We start from the raw sequence: 18,405 nt of genomic DNA, 5'->3' as shown, positions 1-18,405 counted from the left end.
ACACACACACACACACACACACACACACACACATAAATAAATAAAATAAATAAATTTAAAATCCAAACAACCCACATTCAGCAATTTATTTTTACTTCTCCTTTTTTTACTAAAAAACTGTGCAAACTGGTTTGCTCATAGGTCATTTTCATTGCTACATATGTGTGTGCATAGAATAGCTTCGATAATTTATTGTTGAAGTCTGATGGTCTAGTGAAAGAAGCAGGTAATAGTTAAATATTTTGCTTATTTCTTTTTAATTATTGTGACCAATTTTATATGCTTATATCTGGTAATCTGAACAACTACTTTTAAGACAGCAATCAATATGACAATTATTGTTCAATTCCGTTTGTTTAGTGAAATACTCTATTGCTTACAAGTAGTTTTTTCTTTTATTATGTTTTGTTCTCTTTTAAAAATAGAAAAGATACTATATTTGAAGTTTGTTCCTTTACAACCTCAGCTCTACTCTGAACAGAATTCTTGCTAGGAAGAGAATTCAAAATTTGGATGAGCAACTCATTTTTCTTTTCTTTTTTCTTTTAGTTTTTGTTTAGCACAGGGTCTACAGGGACTCAGTACACAGATCAAACTCATAGTGATTCTCATGTTTTCAGCCTCCCAAGTGCTGGGATAATTGGTGGGTGTCACCACGCCCAGTTTCAATTGCTGTCTCAGCATGACCTGGGGATCAGGCTGGCATGGTACGCCAGGGATCAAACCACAGTACCTGCAGAAGAACTATTCTTAACTGATATGTTCACTTTTTGCACCACAGATGTTCTTTTCAAATTGCATATTATATCTTCTGGGCCTACAATGTTTTCATTAGAGGAAGACCTAAAGTGGTCTAGAGGATGCATAAGGAATCTATGCTGCCACATCCAATGGTTCTTTCTCCATATTTAACCTGCTGTTCCAGTAAAAGAGGATCCATCAGGTTTCTCCCCTCCTGAGACCATTTTTCCTTTGCTTTGAGATCATCAATGTATACACAGATATTATTTGTGGTACTGGCGCCATTTAAGAAATTTGGTGGACTCTGAGCAGCATGTAGTACTCTGGTAAACTCGAACTTTTTCACTCCCGTCGAACAGGTGTGGAGATTCTACTGGTTCCTGTCCAAACTTTAAAACTTAGCAGGATTCTGAGTGCCCTCTGGGATGCAGGAGATCTATAATCTATGGGCCCAGATGGAGCAGGCATGGAGCTTTCCTGGAGCCATTTAAGAACTTGCACAGACTCTGGACAGCCTGCAGAATTCTATCTGTATTATTACTTGAACCTGTAAAGATGACAAAATACATGAGCAACGAGCAATCTCAATCCTGTAGCCCACCGAGAACAAGTCCAGGAGACAAAATCATACAAGAACTTGGAAATCACACACCTAAGATCTCTGAAATGATAGTAACTGAAGTAAAGAAAAGTCCATGAGGCTATAGAAGAAATAAGATCATAAATAATCTCTCAGGTCCAAAAAACAAATGACAACAATTATGAAAGAATTGCTCAGTACAGCTTTAAAAAAAGGCATAGATTTAACAAACTGAGAATAGAAAAATGATAGAAACACTGAATGACAACACAGGAAAGAATTCAAGTACATGAAACAGATTCTAACAGATATCTAGGAAAATCTATGAACTTTGATGTCTAAATAAGATCCTTTCATGACAAAGAACAACTGAACAAATTCATGAACTCCAAAGCAACACTACAACAGTACTGACAGATATTCCTGAATGAGACAAAAGTGTTCACAACTTCAAGAACAGAAAATAAATTACCAAAGAGAGGGAAGGGGCCAGACAAATTTTAACACATGAAAAATCAAAGGAGGAATAATACACTAGTAATGAGGACTTTAACATCCCACTGTCAAAAAGAGATCAAATAGGCAAAAAAAATATCAGTGAAGAACTAACAGAACTAAACCAAATTTTTAAAGAAATTCACATGATAGAGCTTTACAGTGTTTCACTGAGCAACAATAAAATATACATTCTACTCAGCTGCACAAGTCACATTCTCCAAAGTAGATCATATATTACATCACAGAGCACTCATAATTAAATGCAAAGGAATTTAAATTATACCATGCATACTACTTACCCATAGTGCAATAAAATTGGAAATAATTAACAAAACAAATTAAAAAAACTAGGCTGGCCAAATCGATCATCAAAGTAAAGCTCCTGCAAACAGGTACAGGGCAAGGGGTTGGATCCCCGGGCCTGCTATGCAGGCCCCACCCCAGGGGCAGGCAGAGACAGAGATTGAGACTGAATGTGGTGGTGCCCGCATACAATCCCAACTCTTGGGAGACTGATCTACTAGTGAGACCCTGAGCACCAGATTGATCCTTACCTAAAATGCAAAGAAAGAAAAAAGAAACAACGAAAGAAAGCCAGCCAGCCAGCCAGCCCCATAAGTATAAGGAAATTAAAAAACAACCTCCTAAAAAACCAGTGGCTCACAGATGAAATTACAGAAGAAATTAAAAATAAAATCTCAATCAATGAAAATGCAAATGCAATCTACCAAATAATGTGGGATGCAATTAAAGCTGCCTTAAGGGGAAAATTTATAACAGCAAATTAGCAAATTAGGAGAACAGAACAAGCCCCAATGATCTTTTTTTTTTAAATTTTATTGAGAAACAAATAGCAATGAGGCAGCTTCAAAAACAATTAGTAGGACTGTTTCAATAACTAATACATTGCATATTGTTGACTTCATAGTGGTTGTTCATAGTACAAGATGCAGACATGATATCCTGTCCAAACACTATTAGTACAAATATTTCTTCTCATTGAATTAAGAGTAAGTAGCTGCATATCTATCCTAACTATTTTGTATATACAGATACATAATGGTACTTCATTTGTATCCCCTTCTTTTCTTTAGTTTTGTCTCAGAAAGGTATTCCACTGCCACTTCAATATTGTGGGTGCATGAATTCAGCAAAATAACCCAATATACTCCAGTAGTCCATAATAGTAATGGGTTATCCGGACGACTGGCAATGTCAGAAGATGTTGACTTGAGCCTTTTAAAGATCAGCATATTAATATGGCTTTACTTTTATACCTCGTTTTTATACTTTTCTGCGGGATGGATAAGATCAAGATAAAGCAAGACATACATAACAAGAAAATTAACTTTTTTATCTGACAAGGTCAGTCAAATCCCCTCAGGATTTACCCTGAAACCCTGTACTGCAGTTTGTAGATCCTTTGTCAGTGCCCGCCATGTGGATGAGTCATGACCATTGCTTGACCAATTTGCTCTCTGTAAAAGCCTGAGAAAATGTTTTCTCTCCATGTGACTCTCCTTGGGCACACTCTACATCACTGATCACTTTCCTCTTTGGCCCATAATCTCCTTGATTAGTAAATTTGTGACATTACTGAATTACACGATGTTACTGCACAGGGTCTCCTATGTTCTGAGTCCTCACTGACCTTAAAAGTCTAAGGCCAAAATTTTGGCTGTCTTTGAAGCCCTTCTTTTTCTCTAAATTTTTGCCTTCAAACTTAAGTTATTAACTCTGCAGAAGAGAAGCTTAATGGTATTATAAGCCTATAACATAGGCAGTTGAGCTTAACCTCACAATCTATTTGAATATCAAACATCTTAGAAATAACATGGAACAAGTATTTTCTATCAAATGTTGATATGTTAAGTTTTAAATCCCTACAGCTATGAAGAAAAAGTAGAAAAATAAAAAATATTTTAAAAATAGGAATAAACAATTATATATTTTTACACAGAAATTTAGAAATCTAACAGTATGCAGTATTGTAGCAGGACAGTACTATAATATTTTTTCTTCTTGTCTTTTGTTTTCATTTATTACCTTTTTTAGCCAAATATTTACTTGAAGGCCCTAATGGTCTTAAGCTACCTCTCAAGCTATTAGGAAAAGAATGCAAGTCAAGCCCAAAGCCCAAGAAGGCAGGAAATTATTAAGATTAGAGCAGAAATTAATTCATTGGATATGAAGAAAAAATACAAACAACAAATAAATCAAATGCTTTGAAAGAATAAATAAAATTGATAAAACCCTAGCAACCTAATCAATAAAAGGAAAGCAAAACCCAAATTCATGCAGTAAAGAATAAAACACGTGAAATCCCTAATATCTACTATCAAAATCTTCCACCTCAGAGGATGGAAAGCATAGGTGAAATGGACAGTTTCTTAGATATATATGAAATGGTAAAACTGAATCAAGAGGATATACAAATTCTGAATGATGCAATAATGAGAAATGAAATTTAAAATGTAATTTAACAAAACCTACCAAGAAAAGCTCAAGTCACAAGTTTTCACAGCATACTTCTACAGAAAATTTCAAGAAAGTTTAATGTCAACTTTTCTCAAATGCTTCAATGAAATTGAAAGGGAAGCAATTCTACAAAACGCATTCCTGAAGGCAAGTATTGCTCTGATTCAAAAAACAGAAATATCCAAATTAAAAAGAGAACTACAGGGGCCAGGGAGATGGCTCAGTGGAATAAGTGCTTCCCTGGCAAGCGCAAGAGCCTGAGTTCAATCCCCAGTTTTACGAGCGTGCGTGCGCGCGCGCACGAGAGAGAGAGAGAGAGAGAGAGAGAGAGAGAGAGAGAGAGAGAGAGAGAACTACAAGTCAATCTCTCTAATGGCTATAAATGCAAAACTCCACAAAAAAATACTAGCAAAGAGAATGTAGCATATCATCAAGAAGATTATACATCATGACCCAATGAGATTCATTCCAGGAATGAAGGGATGGTTCAATACAGGCAAATTGATAAATTTATTCCTTAATAATTTTATTGAAAAAGAAGTAGCAATGAGATCGTTTCAGAACAGGTTAGTAGGACAGTTACAATAATTAACACATTGAATATTGTTGTTTTTGTAGTAGTTATTCATAGTACAAGATGCAGACATGATATCTTTTCTAAACACTACTAGTTCAACACTTTCTTCTCATTGAACAAAGAGAAAATAGCTCTATACCTAGTATATTTTGTATATACAGATATAGGTTTTTTTCACTACAAAATGGTCCTTCATTTATTTTCCCCTTTTTTGTTAACTTTTGTCAGAGGGGTGTATTCCATTATCATTCATGTGTTGTAGGTGCATGAATTCAGCAGAGTAATTCGATATATTTCAGTAGTCTATAATAGTAGTGGTTATCTGCATGACTGACAATGTCACAAGTTGTTCACTTGAGCATTCTACAGCTCAACATATTAATATGGCTTTACTTTTGGTGGTGGTGGTGGTGGTGGTGGTGTGGTTCTCCTGCCTCTCCCTACCCCTTTTTTTTGGCTTTCTTTTTTCTGGCTTTACTTTTTACACCTTGTCTGTATACTTTTCTGCTGGATGGTGAAGATCGAGATAAAGCAAGACCTATGCAACAAAAATGTAACTTTTCTATTTGACAAGTTCAGTCAAATCCCCTCAAGACTTACTCTTAACCCCTGTACAGTTGTTTGTGGATCTTTTGTCAGTGTCAGCCATGTGGACACTGACAAAAGGTACACTCTACATCATCACTGACTTTCCTCTGTGGCCCCATAATCGCTTTGATCAGAAAACTTGGGAAACCCCTGAATTACAGGATGTTACAGTACAGGTTCCCTTATGTCCTGAGTCATCACTAACCTGGAAGGGCTAGGGCCAAAATCTTGGCTATCCTTGTAATTCATTTTTCTAAATTTTTGGTGTGCAAACTTAAGTTGTAATACTAGGGCCACCCTTGGAATCCCTGTCATACTGGTCTTCTAAAAGAGTAGTGCTTCTAATGTCATATCAATTACTGCTATACTCTCTCTCAAGTAAATGTTTGTTTAAAAAATAAGGTAATAAATGAAAACAAGAGACAAGAAGAAAAAGTCATAGGACTGTCCTGCTATAATGTTGTATATGTTTAGATTTCTAAATTTCTGTGTAAAAATTTTTAATTATTTTTAATTTTTTTACTATTTTTTATTCTTTTTATTTTTTACATCCTGTATGGATTTGAATTTCAGCATATCTACAAATGACAGAGAATACCTGATCCATGTGATGTGTAAGGTATTTTATATTCAGACAGATACTGATGTTAAGCTCAATTGCCTATATCCTAGGGTAATATCATTAAGCAAATCCATACATTTAATATTCCAGATGACTAGCTCTAAGAGCAAAAGTCACATAATCATCTCAATAAATGCAGAAAAAGTTTTTCACAAGGTCCAACACTCATTGATGATAAACACCATACAAAGAATCAGAATAGATAGTCCATATCTCAACTTGATGAAAGTCATGTATGAGAAACCAAATGCCAACTTCATATTAAATGGACAAAAACTGCAGGACTGCCCCTTAAAATCAGAGACAAGATGAGGATGTCCACTGTCTCCACTCCTATTCAGTATACTTCAGGAAATATTAGCCATAGCAATTATACAGGAAAGAGGAATAAAATGAATAATGATAGGAAAAGAACAGTGGAAATCATCATTATTTGCAGATAACATGATACTCTACATGAAGGACACTGAAAACTCCACCAGGAGTCTTGTAAATTTAATCACCAAATTCAGCAATGTAACAGGATACAAAGTGAACACCCAAATAACAGCAGCATTTTTTACACAAACAATGAACCTGCTGAGAGTCAAATTAGAAGATTCATGCCCTTTACGATAATATTCAAATAATGAAATATTTAGGAATCAATCTCACGAAGGACATTAAAGATTTACACATTGAAAATTACGGTACTCTGAGAAAAGAGATTGCAGAAGATTTGAGAAAATGAAAAAATATTCCATACTGCTGGATAAGAAGAATCATTATTTTAAAAATGTCCATAGCCCAATAATTGTTCTACAGATTTAATAAAATCCTATTTAAAATACCATTACTATATTAGTATATCTCACAGTGTTAGAGAAAACTATCCTCAAATTCATTTGGAACAAGAAGAGACCTATGATATCAAAAGCAATCCTGGGAAACAAGGGAAAGCAGAAAGTATCACAACCCATGACCGGAAATAGTACTATAAAGCTATTGTAATATCTGCATAGTAATGCCATGGAGAAAGACCTGAGCATCAATGGAACAGATTAGAAAGAGCAGACACAACTGAAAAAACTCAGCCACCTTACCTTTGATTAAAGTGACTAACATGATTACTGAAAGAAATTAGCCCCTATAATAAATGATGCAAAAATATAAAATAGCTTTGCACATACTGAAGGCTAAGAACTGAACCATGCCTAACACCATGTACAAAGCTGCAGACAAAATGGATCATGGCCAGCGAGATAGCTCAGCGCATTAAGAGCCTGCTTTGACAAGCACAGGGACCAGGATTCGATCCTCAGTCCCTCATGCTGTGAGGTCCCGCCCCTCGGGTGTGGTGGCTCATGTCTGTAATCACAGCACTGAGGAGGTTGAAAACAAGAGGATCACTATGAGTCTGAGCTGTGTAGTGAGACCATCTATCAAATACATTAAAAAATAAAAATTAAAAATGGATCAAAGATTTAAATATTAAAACAGAAACACTAAATCTTCTGGAAGAAAATGTAGGCAGAAATCTTGAAAACACAGGTGTAGGTAAGGAGCTTATGAGCAAAAACTAAACTATGTGGAAAATACTTCAAAGGATCAACAACTTGGATCTCACCATTTTTAAAGCTTTTTGCAATTTGAAGTTAATTTCCAACAGAGTAAAATGAAAACCCACAAACTGGGAAATACTTATATCCAACTGTCCCTCCTGCAAAGACCTTTCCATATAAAGAATTTTAAAAATCATATTCCCAAAATTCTAACGCCCAATCCAAAAATGGGCATCTGAGATAATATACATTTCTCAGAGGAAGAAATACATAAGATAAGTAAATATATGAAAAAAATTTCAGTATCATTGATCATTTCAGAAATGCAAATTAAAGCAGCACTGAGATTTCATCTCACCCCAGAAAGAATGGCTAATATCAAGGAGTCAGCCAATAACAAATGCTTGAGGGGCTATGAAGTGAAAGGAACACTTCTTCACTATTAGTGTGAGTGCACACTGGTACAACCACTATAGACAACAGTGTGGAGATTGCTTAAAAAGCTAGGGTTGAAAATCCCATTCAAGCATATTCCCTTCCTGCGTATTTTTCCAGAACTGAAAACTTACCACAGCAACATACATGCTCCCATGCTTGTAGGAGCACAAATTCTCACTGCTAAATACTGGGAGCAACCTAAATGCCCATCAGTTGAAGAATGGATAAAGAAGATAAGGTATTTTTACACAATGGAGTATTTTTTTTGGTTACTAAGGGTTTTTTTGTTCACTTTAATGAGAAAAGAAGATAAAATAGCAATGAAATTTTTGAAAGAACTTAGTAGGACATTTAAAATAATTAATATATTTCATACTGTTGTCTTCGTAGTAGTTATTCAGAGGACAAGATGTAGACATGATATCTTGTCTAAGCAATATTATTACAAACCTTTCTTCTCAATGAACTAAGAAAAAGTAGCTGTATATCTATCCTATCTTGTGTATACATATATATTTTTTTAAATTTTTCACAACACAATGGAGTATTATTCAGTTCTAAAACAAGATAAATTTTATAAGTAAATGGATGCAACTGAAGAACATACTCAAGTGAAGTAAACCAGATCCACATGTGCAAGCATCATAATTTCCCTTTAGTATGAGAACCTGAAAGAGAAAATGGAATCTGAATGATGCAGTATGTACTAGAAAAAGGGAATGAACATACTCAAAAGGAATGAGATATTAAATTAAGGAGAAGGACAGGAGATGGGCTGGGGGAAGACATTTATCTATGTATGTAAGCAGGATGGTTTGGACAAATGTACTTTGCATTTCTGCTGCTGTATGGAAAGAAACTGATAATACTTAATGTACTTTATCACCTTTTTTCAATTGTTTCTATCTTCTTAATAGCTTATACATTTCTTTTTCCTCTTCCAGTTTTACATACACATATCTTCCAATATATTAAATTGGTTGGAGACAATACTATATATTACAACATATATTGTGAACTTCATAATTCTTTGTTAAGTGAAATTCTGTATCACTTGTAGTATTTTCTGTTTTAATTATAATTTGTAACCCCTCTAATTTTTTGTTTTTTTATTAATTTTGTAGAGAAACAAATAGTAATGAGACAGTTTCAAAATCGATTAGTAGGAAAATTTCAAGAATTAATACATTGTATATTGTTGACTTAGTATTGGTTATTCATAGTTCAAGATGCACACATGGTATCCTGCCCAAACCCTATTAGTACAAATCTTTCTTCTCAATGAATTCAGAGAAAGTAGGTGTATATCTATCCTAACTATTTTGTATAAACAGATACAAAGTTGTCCTTCCTTTGTGTCCCCGTTTTTGTTTAGTTTTGTCAGAGATGGATATTTCATTACCATTTAAATATGATAGGTGCATGAATTCAGAAAAATAATCCAATATTTTCCAGTAGTCCATAATACTAATGGGTTATCCATACAACTGGAAACATTGGAAGTTGTTGACTTGAGTCTTGTACAGCTCAGCATATTAATATGGCTTTACTTCTTATACCACTTTTTTATTCTTTTCTGCTGGATGGTTAAGACCAAGATAAAGCAAGACCTACATAACAAGAAATGTAACTTTTGTATTTAACAAGGTCAGTCAAATCACCTCAGGATTTACCCTGAAACCCTGTATTACAGTTTGTAGATCCTTTGTCAGCGTCAGCCATGTGAATGAGTCACAGTCATTGCTTGACCAATTTGCTATCTATGAAAGCCTGAGAGAATGTTTTCTCTCCATGTGATTCACCTTAGGCACACTCCACATCTTTGATCACTTTCCTCTGAAGCTCCATAATCTCATTGATCAGAAAAGTTGGGACACAATTGAGTTACAGGATGTACAGTATAGGTTCTTCTATGTACTCACTGACCTTGAAAGGCTATAATGAAAATGTTGACTGTCCTTACAGTCCTTCTTTCTCTCTAATTTTTAGTCTGAAAACTTAGGTTGTTAACCCTCCAGAAGAGAAGCTTAATGGTATTGTGAGCCTATAACATAGGCAGTTGAGCTTAGCCTCACTGTTTGAATATCAAACATCTTAGACATAACATGGAAGAGGTATTTTCCACCAAGTATTGACATGTTAAACATTAAATCCCTACAAAATGTGTACTCTCTTTTAAAAAGAATACTAACCTGCAGTCTTTATAATTCAATAGACCACCCACTTCTCAAGCTAATTTAGTATTTCTTTGTCTCTAAATTTGAATCTAAATTGAAGTGCTCCATCACCCAACTATATTCCTTCCATCCTCCAATTTCATTCCTTCCAACACAGTCTCATAGATTAAAATGTTCTGCTAATGATTTTAATCTAGGATAGCAGCATTGGCATTGCCCTGGAGCCCTAGCTCAACTGACTTCCTGTCATCTCCCATGGGGTTTTCAGCAACATTTCACAAAACAATCTTTTAAACATCCCATTGTCTTTAATGTGCCACGTTTGTAATATTCTGTGTTTTGAGTGCACATATTCAGTTGTCTACGTACCAAATGTTAATACCATCTTTGATTTTTTTTCTGATCTAACCCTGTCCCTACCAGTCATGAGCACACTGAACATATAGTAAGAATCTTTTTTACACCACTATACATTTTCATGGTCTCCATATTTTTCCACATCTTCACAGGGCAACTCATTACATCTAGGATTCTCCTTTTGCTTCTGTTCACAGTGCTCTTCCTTTTGAGCTTCTTTCACTGACTCTTTCCAAATTTTCATACCTTACTTTAAATATTATGCTGCTGAAGTGTGATATGACCCAGGATGTGTAGTTGTTTCCCCAGCCACAGTTTGTCATACCAGGTAGTTTTCTTGTTTATTGATCCTTTCAGTTATTTTACATGTGCTAAGCAACTATGCAGTAGCTCTTGAATCCACAGATCTATCAAGTTCACTCAGTTCTCTGACCCTAGAGTCACACTGTCTAACAGGAACTTATATGAGTCACAAATATGAGCCAAATATGAGCCATACGTGTGACTAACAAGTTTTTGGCAGCAATTTTTAAATAAAAGTTTATGAATTCTGAGCAAATGACTTTTAATGATGCATATTATGTTCCTGACATATCAAAAAGTATATCATTGGAACATGTTACTAAGTTAAAAACTCAGTCATGCTGGTTCAGGCCTGTTATCACACCTACTGAAGTGACCATAACAAGATATGGGACACTTAAGATCATCCTGAAAGAATTAATATGACCTTGTTTCAAACCATTAAGTAAATTAAAATAAACTGACATAAAAATATTAATTGGCTCACTTGATCTTACTCAGTCTCTGAATCATCCAAGTACATTTGCATTCATAATACATTTAGAGTAGAGCATGCAGTAGGCATTTGGGGTAAGTGGTTAGATATTTGACCACTCCGCTTGAGGGGTAAGAACTGCCTATCAAATAGTAGGCATCCAAATAATCATTTTTAGTTGGCAGGCTTCAACTTACCAACAGCTAGGACCCTGATTCTGTGGTGGTCTTCTGTCTTCCTGTGGAGTGACTGAGGCTGTCACCAGCTTTCAGTAGAGATTTTGTAGGCCAGAAGGAGGAACAATGAAGACAGCAGCAGTAGGATCACAGAAATTTGAAATTTTCTGCAATTTCCTGTACCATTTGCAGATAAGCTATCTGTAGTTCAGTGTGTCTGGATGTTCCCTTCGCTGCAAACATCTGTGGGTGACAGCGGGCACAGTCCTGAAGCATCAAAGTATAATCACCAGTGATGTATTCTTAAGATGATTGTTCATCTCAAAATGCAATAATATGTATCATTTAAGTACACCCAATGCCCACAAGTAATAAAAACATCGTGTGTGATAAACTAAAAACAATCAGAAAGAACATGAGGCAAGGGGGTATAGAGATGGTTGGAGGGAGGTGGAAGGGGGAAGAAGAGTATAAGAGAAATGAAATATGTTATTCACATGCCTGTACTTTCTCAGATGAATTGAAACTTCATGTCCTGAAAAAACCTGCTTACAAAAATGAAAATTAGGGCTGGAGAGATAGTTCAGTTGCTTAAGCACCTGCTGGGCAAATACAAGGTCCTAAGTACAATCTCCGGTACCACACACACACAAAAAAAAGATAATTGCTGTTCCCAGAGGTAAAATAATCATACAGATACCTCTACACTCATCATAATTTTATCACTGTCAAAATAAAGAAGAAAAAGGAAAAGTGGTAAATGGAATAGGGTGCCTAGCATCTGCAGATACCAGACTGTGAACATTTGTGGCTAGCTGGATGGTGATGATTATTTCAGCCCAGTTCCAGGGGAGATACCTTACTTTTAGCACATGGTGTGGACTCAGATACCAACCTCTTCTCTTCAATTTAAGAATACCTTTCTCTACAGCACCCTGCATACGTTCCAGCCGTCTACTGCTGTACTCAATTCATTTATTAACCTGTTTCTAACCCTGCATCTTCTAGAGGGCATAGACTGATCCTTGTTTTTCCCTCCAACAAAGAGGTTTGACAAATATTGGTTTAACAAAATATTGTGCCCCCTTTTCTATTATCATTACTTAGAATCTCTCATATGCCTTGTATTTTTTGCATGACCATTTCCCCAAAGTCAGTTGAATTCTTATCTTGACAAAAGAGGAAATGGAGAACAGGAACAAGTTGAGATAAACTCGTTAAAGGTCTTAGTTTTCACACAAGACTTTCATTGTTTCTGACACCAGCTATCAGTTTGGACAGTTCTCCAAACACACTGAGGGTCAATAATTTGCTGGAAAGACTCACAAAAAAATGGAGAAAATAAATTGAAAAAAGAAAATGATGCAGAGATGTAGTCCCACCTTCACCGAGGCAGAGAAAGGGCATGCTCATTTGGTATACTCTCTGTTGATGATTACCTTACTTTCTCCAGTGTTCTTCTAGCACGCATGTTAAACTTATGGCAGCTTGATTAGATTTCAATAAATTACAATCTACCCTCCATTCCTGTAAAAATGGAATCAGGTTGTTTTGAGTAAGGCTGATAGTGTACAGACTGGGTAAGAGCTGTAGCTTGGCAGTGGGTATCACTGAGCATACAATTTAAAAGAAAGTCATCTATATTGGGAGCTTCCACAAGAAAAAAGAGATGATGAAATTAATGTGAAATAGAGTAAAGAGCACAGGTGAATGCTACTCTCATCTGTTCCAAAGTTATGACAACACTCAGCTCATCCCTAAATGTTGTAGCACCATAGAAAATAAAGCATTCTAAAAAAAATGCAATCTTTGAGATTACAAATCCTCTTTTCACACAGTGTGGACTGGAATTCAGATTTCATTTCCTATGAATTCTATCATTTTTCACACATAAATTACTATATTTTCTGTGCATTAGACACATAAGCAAAGAGATCCTACATTTGCATTAGTTGATTGTGAAAGGTGGCGCACACCTTGTTACAGTTTATACCTAGATTCTCCTCTTTCTTTCATGTGTTCATAAGTAGGACTTTAGAAGGTGACTGGAGGGCCAGCCAAATAGCTCAGCATATCAAAACACCTAGTTAGGCAGACCCAGGGGCCAGGAGCTTGATCCTCAGGTCTACCTTTCCGGTCCTGCCCCCAGCGTGCGCTGACATTGAGATTGAGACCTGGCGTGGTGGCAAAGAAGATCAAATACCATTACTCCTCAAAATCTTTAAAGAAATAGAAAAGGAAGCATTCTTTGATAACAAAACCAGAGAAAGGCTCAACAAAAAAGAGAACTAGAGGTCAATATCTGTAATGAACATAGAGTCAAAAACCCACCACAGTATATGATCCCTTTTTTATTACTCATTGTATTCAAGATGAAAGATAGAAAAGTAAAAACTGGCAAAAAGAATCCAGTATCCAGTGATAACCTTCTTGGCCAGATTTACAGGATATATTTTTGGGCCCAAACTGGATAAAAGACACAAATACAGTAGTCTACAGCAATGAAATCACTAACAAATATGCTGCCAAGTAGTGAAAATTAAATTGCCTTATGAATCCAAAAGGTTATTTTCTTCCATAGCCCTGCAAACAATGTGGGGCAGGAGGGTGGCACTGAAAAAGTTAGCAAAAGTGAGATTAAGGTACCTGATGGTGGTTACTGTGTGGGTCATCTGGAATCTAGCCACCAGTTCACGAGCCCATTTCCCAGAATGCCACAGATAAAGTGACTGACAATACTATCAATCATAGTATACACAGAGCTGTGCAGCTGATAAACTCATCAAACATCCATTCAGATCCACTTAGAGGGTTGGAAATATTGGCTTCTGTCCTGCACTCACCTGAAATGTTTCAACAAAATCCATTTAACTCCATTCAGATAGTATTTACTTTCACCATAGCTCCCACTCCAGTCAACAACACAGTCTGCCAAACCTGGTAATCAGCAATATCATAAAATTAGATATCTCCTGAATTTCCTATGGAAAAGGATAGTCCTCCATATTCTCACAGTTGCATGCATACCTCTGGGTTTCCTTCAAGAGGATGATTACATCAGTGCACCAATCTGGACACTAAGCTAAGGATGTACAGATAACAGGACATGGAGCAGAAGCAGCTTCACATAGTGAGGGCAGCACTAGATTTAGAGCCAGCATGTTCAATGTGTTTTTACCCACAATTTGGTAAGTGCTAACAAATTCTAGACTCTCTTGTACCACCAGCTTTGTGTAAACACCCAGTTTCTGCCTCCAGCCTATGAAAACTGCTTCTACCGTCTCTTAGTATTTTAGGTGGTTTAAGCATGCACCTAATTTATAGTTGAAGAGAATCTTGACCCCTCATGGCACTTGGAACAATATGTTACAATCTCTACATTCCATACAAGATCACATCAACAAAAAGACCCCATTTCTACTGTAAAATAAGTGCATTTCATTTGTCCCTGCCTAACAGCCTCTCAGAAGAGCAGAGAATTTGTACATGCTGTATTCTGTGTAATAAAGAGTACGAAAGTAGTGATGTAAAAAAATATTTGTGTGGTTATCTTTAGCAACTATTCTCTGTGTTGACTGCTGCCCACGGGATCTAAGCCAATATACATTATTGCTCTACACTGTTTAGTTTTTCTTTTATTATTTTTTTCTAATTTTCATATGGATAGGTGTATTTTGAAGCAATTATGAAAATTGATGAAGGTAAATTTAAATAGAGATTTGTAGAGGAAGGACAATGGTCATCTTGGTTTGAGAAAAACAACCACTGGAAAATTTTCCATATTTAATATCTGTAGTGGATTTGTAACAGGTGGTCAACTTATTCCTCCCATCTGAGTTTAACTAGCATAGTGTTGGGTGTGAGAGGACACCTTAGGGCTATTTCCAGCAGCATAAAAGGCAGAACAGACTTTGTTGGAATGCTGTTTTGTGATGCTGTTTGGAGAAGCTGTTGGAGGTATTGGAAGCTGCTAGTTCTCTGGGTTTGTTCCCATGGGGGAACTAGTCATGCTGGCTTTCCTGATGAATTTTGGAGGAGCTCTGAACCTGATCCTGAGCATCACTTCCTGGCTCTAGAGGAATGATGGTGCACTGCTCAGCCCCATGGAGAAGCATTTTGTATTGGCTCTCCTGGTGGGAACTCAGCTTTTCTCACTGGTGGAAGAACTAAGTCTTTGCTGTTGCTGAGGATTGCTGTGGTATTTTGGGTGAGGTCTGGTGCTTACCTTGAGCACTGCTTCCTGGCTCCAGTTCAGATCCCTCAGCTTGCTATCACTGGTCCTTTGTCTCATAGCATTAACTTCTAGCTTCTACCCATGACCTTAGGGCCTTTCTGGCACAGATTCATAAAGTAGGATCCAAGGCCTCATTTGAATTATTTAGTACTTATTATGTGGATGAATTTCCTGCATTTGTACATGATTCTTGGGTGACTCCTTATAAACTAATATTACAAAATATGTCCTGTATTATATTCTTCCCCTTGCAAAAAACCCAGACCATGACAATAACATAATGATATTCTGGAGCATTCAGTATCATCTTTATGATACAAGGTAGAAAACACATCTTGTGTGTTTTTCTTTCTTGCTTTTCTGCATCGTGTCATCCCACTCAATGGAGACAGCAGGATTCATAAAGCATATTTAACCAACTGAAGTGCTACTGCCTTTGACACACTGCAGTTCTGCCTTTGAAAGGGCCAATGAAAGTCACAGTTGTACTATACATGAGACTGAGTCTGAAGTCAAAGCTGTACTCTAATTTCATCCTTGACACCTCCCAGATGTGATTTCTTGGGCACCATCATCTTTTTGAGCATTGGTTTTGTTCTCTGAAAAATGGGAGAGGTTTTATGATAAAGACTGATTTTTCAGGTGAGAAGAAAATAAGTATAGACTTCAAATTTCACCTAGACTTTGTGAGTCCTTAGCAAGTGATAAATCATTGAAGTACCAGGTTCTGTGTTGTGTCCTGGGGCTCCATTTTATACTATGCACTATGGAAAACTAAGGTCAGACAGAAACAAGAATCTTAATGGTAGAAGCAGCTACTTATGAATATTGTCCAAGCCCAGGAAGTCTTTCTCATTCCTGGGCCCTGCCCACCTGCAGGGCTAGGCCCCCATGCTGAGATCTTCTGGAGCTGATTCAGTCAAGTTGACATAATGTATCAACTAACACAAGCATAGTTTGCTCTTCTCTTTCTAAAAGCTTAAGATGTGTCCTTAGGGTATTTATTTGCTCTTCTTCTGCTGTCCTAATGTGTGAGTTCACAGCGATAAATTTTCCTCTAACAATTGCTCTTATTGCATCCTGAAAATTCTGATGAGTTGTGATTGGATTTGCATTGGTGTATGAATATTGTTTAATTTCATGTTTAATATGGTCTGTAACTCTTGGTTGCTGAGGAAGTTGCTATTTAATTTCCATATGTCTGTGGGGTTTTTGTGATTTCTTTTGTCATAAATTTCCAGTTTCATTGCACTGTGGTCTGACAATTTATGCATGGAATAGTTTCTGTTTCATTGGTTATATTTAAGCATGACCTATGGACTAGTATGTGATCTATTTAAGAAAACATCACATGTGCAGCTTAAAAGAAGTGTATTCTGGTGTTGTTAGGTAGAACACTGTGTATATATCTGCTAGGTCCTTTTGTTCAAAGGTATGGTTCACTTCTTCTACATCTTTGCTAATTTTATATCTGCTTGACCTATAATTTTGAGATAACAGGATGTTAATCTACCCTGTTAAGATTGTGATATTGGTTATTAGATTTTTCATGTCCTTTAAAATTTGACTGAGGGAAGTACTCAACCCAAAATCCAAGCAGTATGCACATCCATAATAATATTGAATCATGAGTTAGTCACAAACTACAGAAGTCTGACCCATGAAGGCATGAGACTTGGGGGGACACTAGACATAAAACACAACATACTGACTTGGGTTTGTCTTGTTATTTTCCTATTGTTGCTTCCCTATATTTCTTTGTGTTTAATAGTTTGGCATGTTTGGAGGGTTCTTCTGTTGTCATTATCAGAACTGTGGTAGTTAGATCCCTTTGTAAAGTATCTTTTAGTATTCCATGTAGGGTTGGTTTGGTCATTATGAATTTATTTTTCTGTTCTTTGTCATGGAATTATTTCACTTCTCCATTAAAATTGAAAGAGTCTTGCAGGGTAGCTCATTCTCAATTGGAATTATTTTCTTTTCTTATTAATTTTATTTAGAACAAAACGGTAATGAGACAGTTTCAAAACCAAATAGTAGGACAGTTTCAATAATTAATACAATACATATTGTTGTCTTCATAGTGGTTATTCATGCTACAAGATGCAGACATGATATCCTGTCTAAATGCTGTTAGTACACATCTTTCTTTTCATTGAAATAAGAGAAAGTAGCTGTATATCTATCCAATTTTGTACATACAAATGGCCCTTCATTTATATCCCCTTTTTTTGTTTAATTTTGTCAGAGATGGGTATTCCATTGCCATTTAAATATTGTAGGTGCATGAATACAGCAAAATTATCCGATATAGAGCCACAGTCCATAATACTAGTTGATTTTCCATAAGACTGACAATGTGACAGTTGTTGGTTTGAGCCTTTTGTAGATCAGTATATTAATGTGGCTTTATGTATTACACCTCTTTTTATACTTTTCCGGTGGATTGTTAAGACCAAGATAAAGCAAGACCTATATAACAAGAAATGCTACTTTTGTATCTGAAATGCTCAGTCAAAGCCCCTCAGAATTTACCCTGAAAAAAAATATTAAATTTGTCTATGTTTTATTTTTTCTAGGTACCAGGGATTGAACTCAGGACCTTGTGCTTGCCATACAA

General features: G+C 36.1%; 1 protein-coding gene across 1 annotated transcript in view; it reads right to left on the bottom strand.

Annotated features, from left to right (window-relative positions):
• The window catches only part of LOC101566389 (N-formyl peptide receptor 2-like), a 16,705-nt gene extending 5,108 nt beyond the window's left edge, over positions 1-11,597 (bottom strand). Inside the window, exon 1 of the mRNA XM_023704893.1 lies at positions 11,573-11,597. The gene's annotated coding sequence lies outside the window, so the exon portion shown is untranslated. The remainder of the gene's footprint in view (positions 1-11,572) is intronic.
• Positions 11,598-18,405: the final 6,808 nt, after the last annotated feature.

The sequence above is a fragment of the Octodon degus genome, unplaced genomic scaffold, assembly GCF_000260255.1.
Source record: "Octodon degus isolate 3935 unplaced genomic scaffold, OctDeg1.0 scaffold00206, whole genome shotgun sequence".
In the NCBI taxonomy this organism is placed as follows: Eukaryota; Metazoa; Chordata; class Mammalia; order Rodentia; family Octodontidae; genus Octodon; species Octodon degus.
This window is presented reverse-complemented; position numbering and strand designations above follow the sequence as displayed.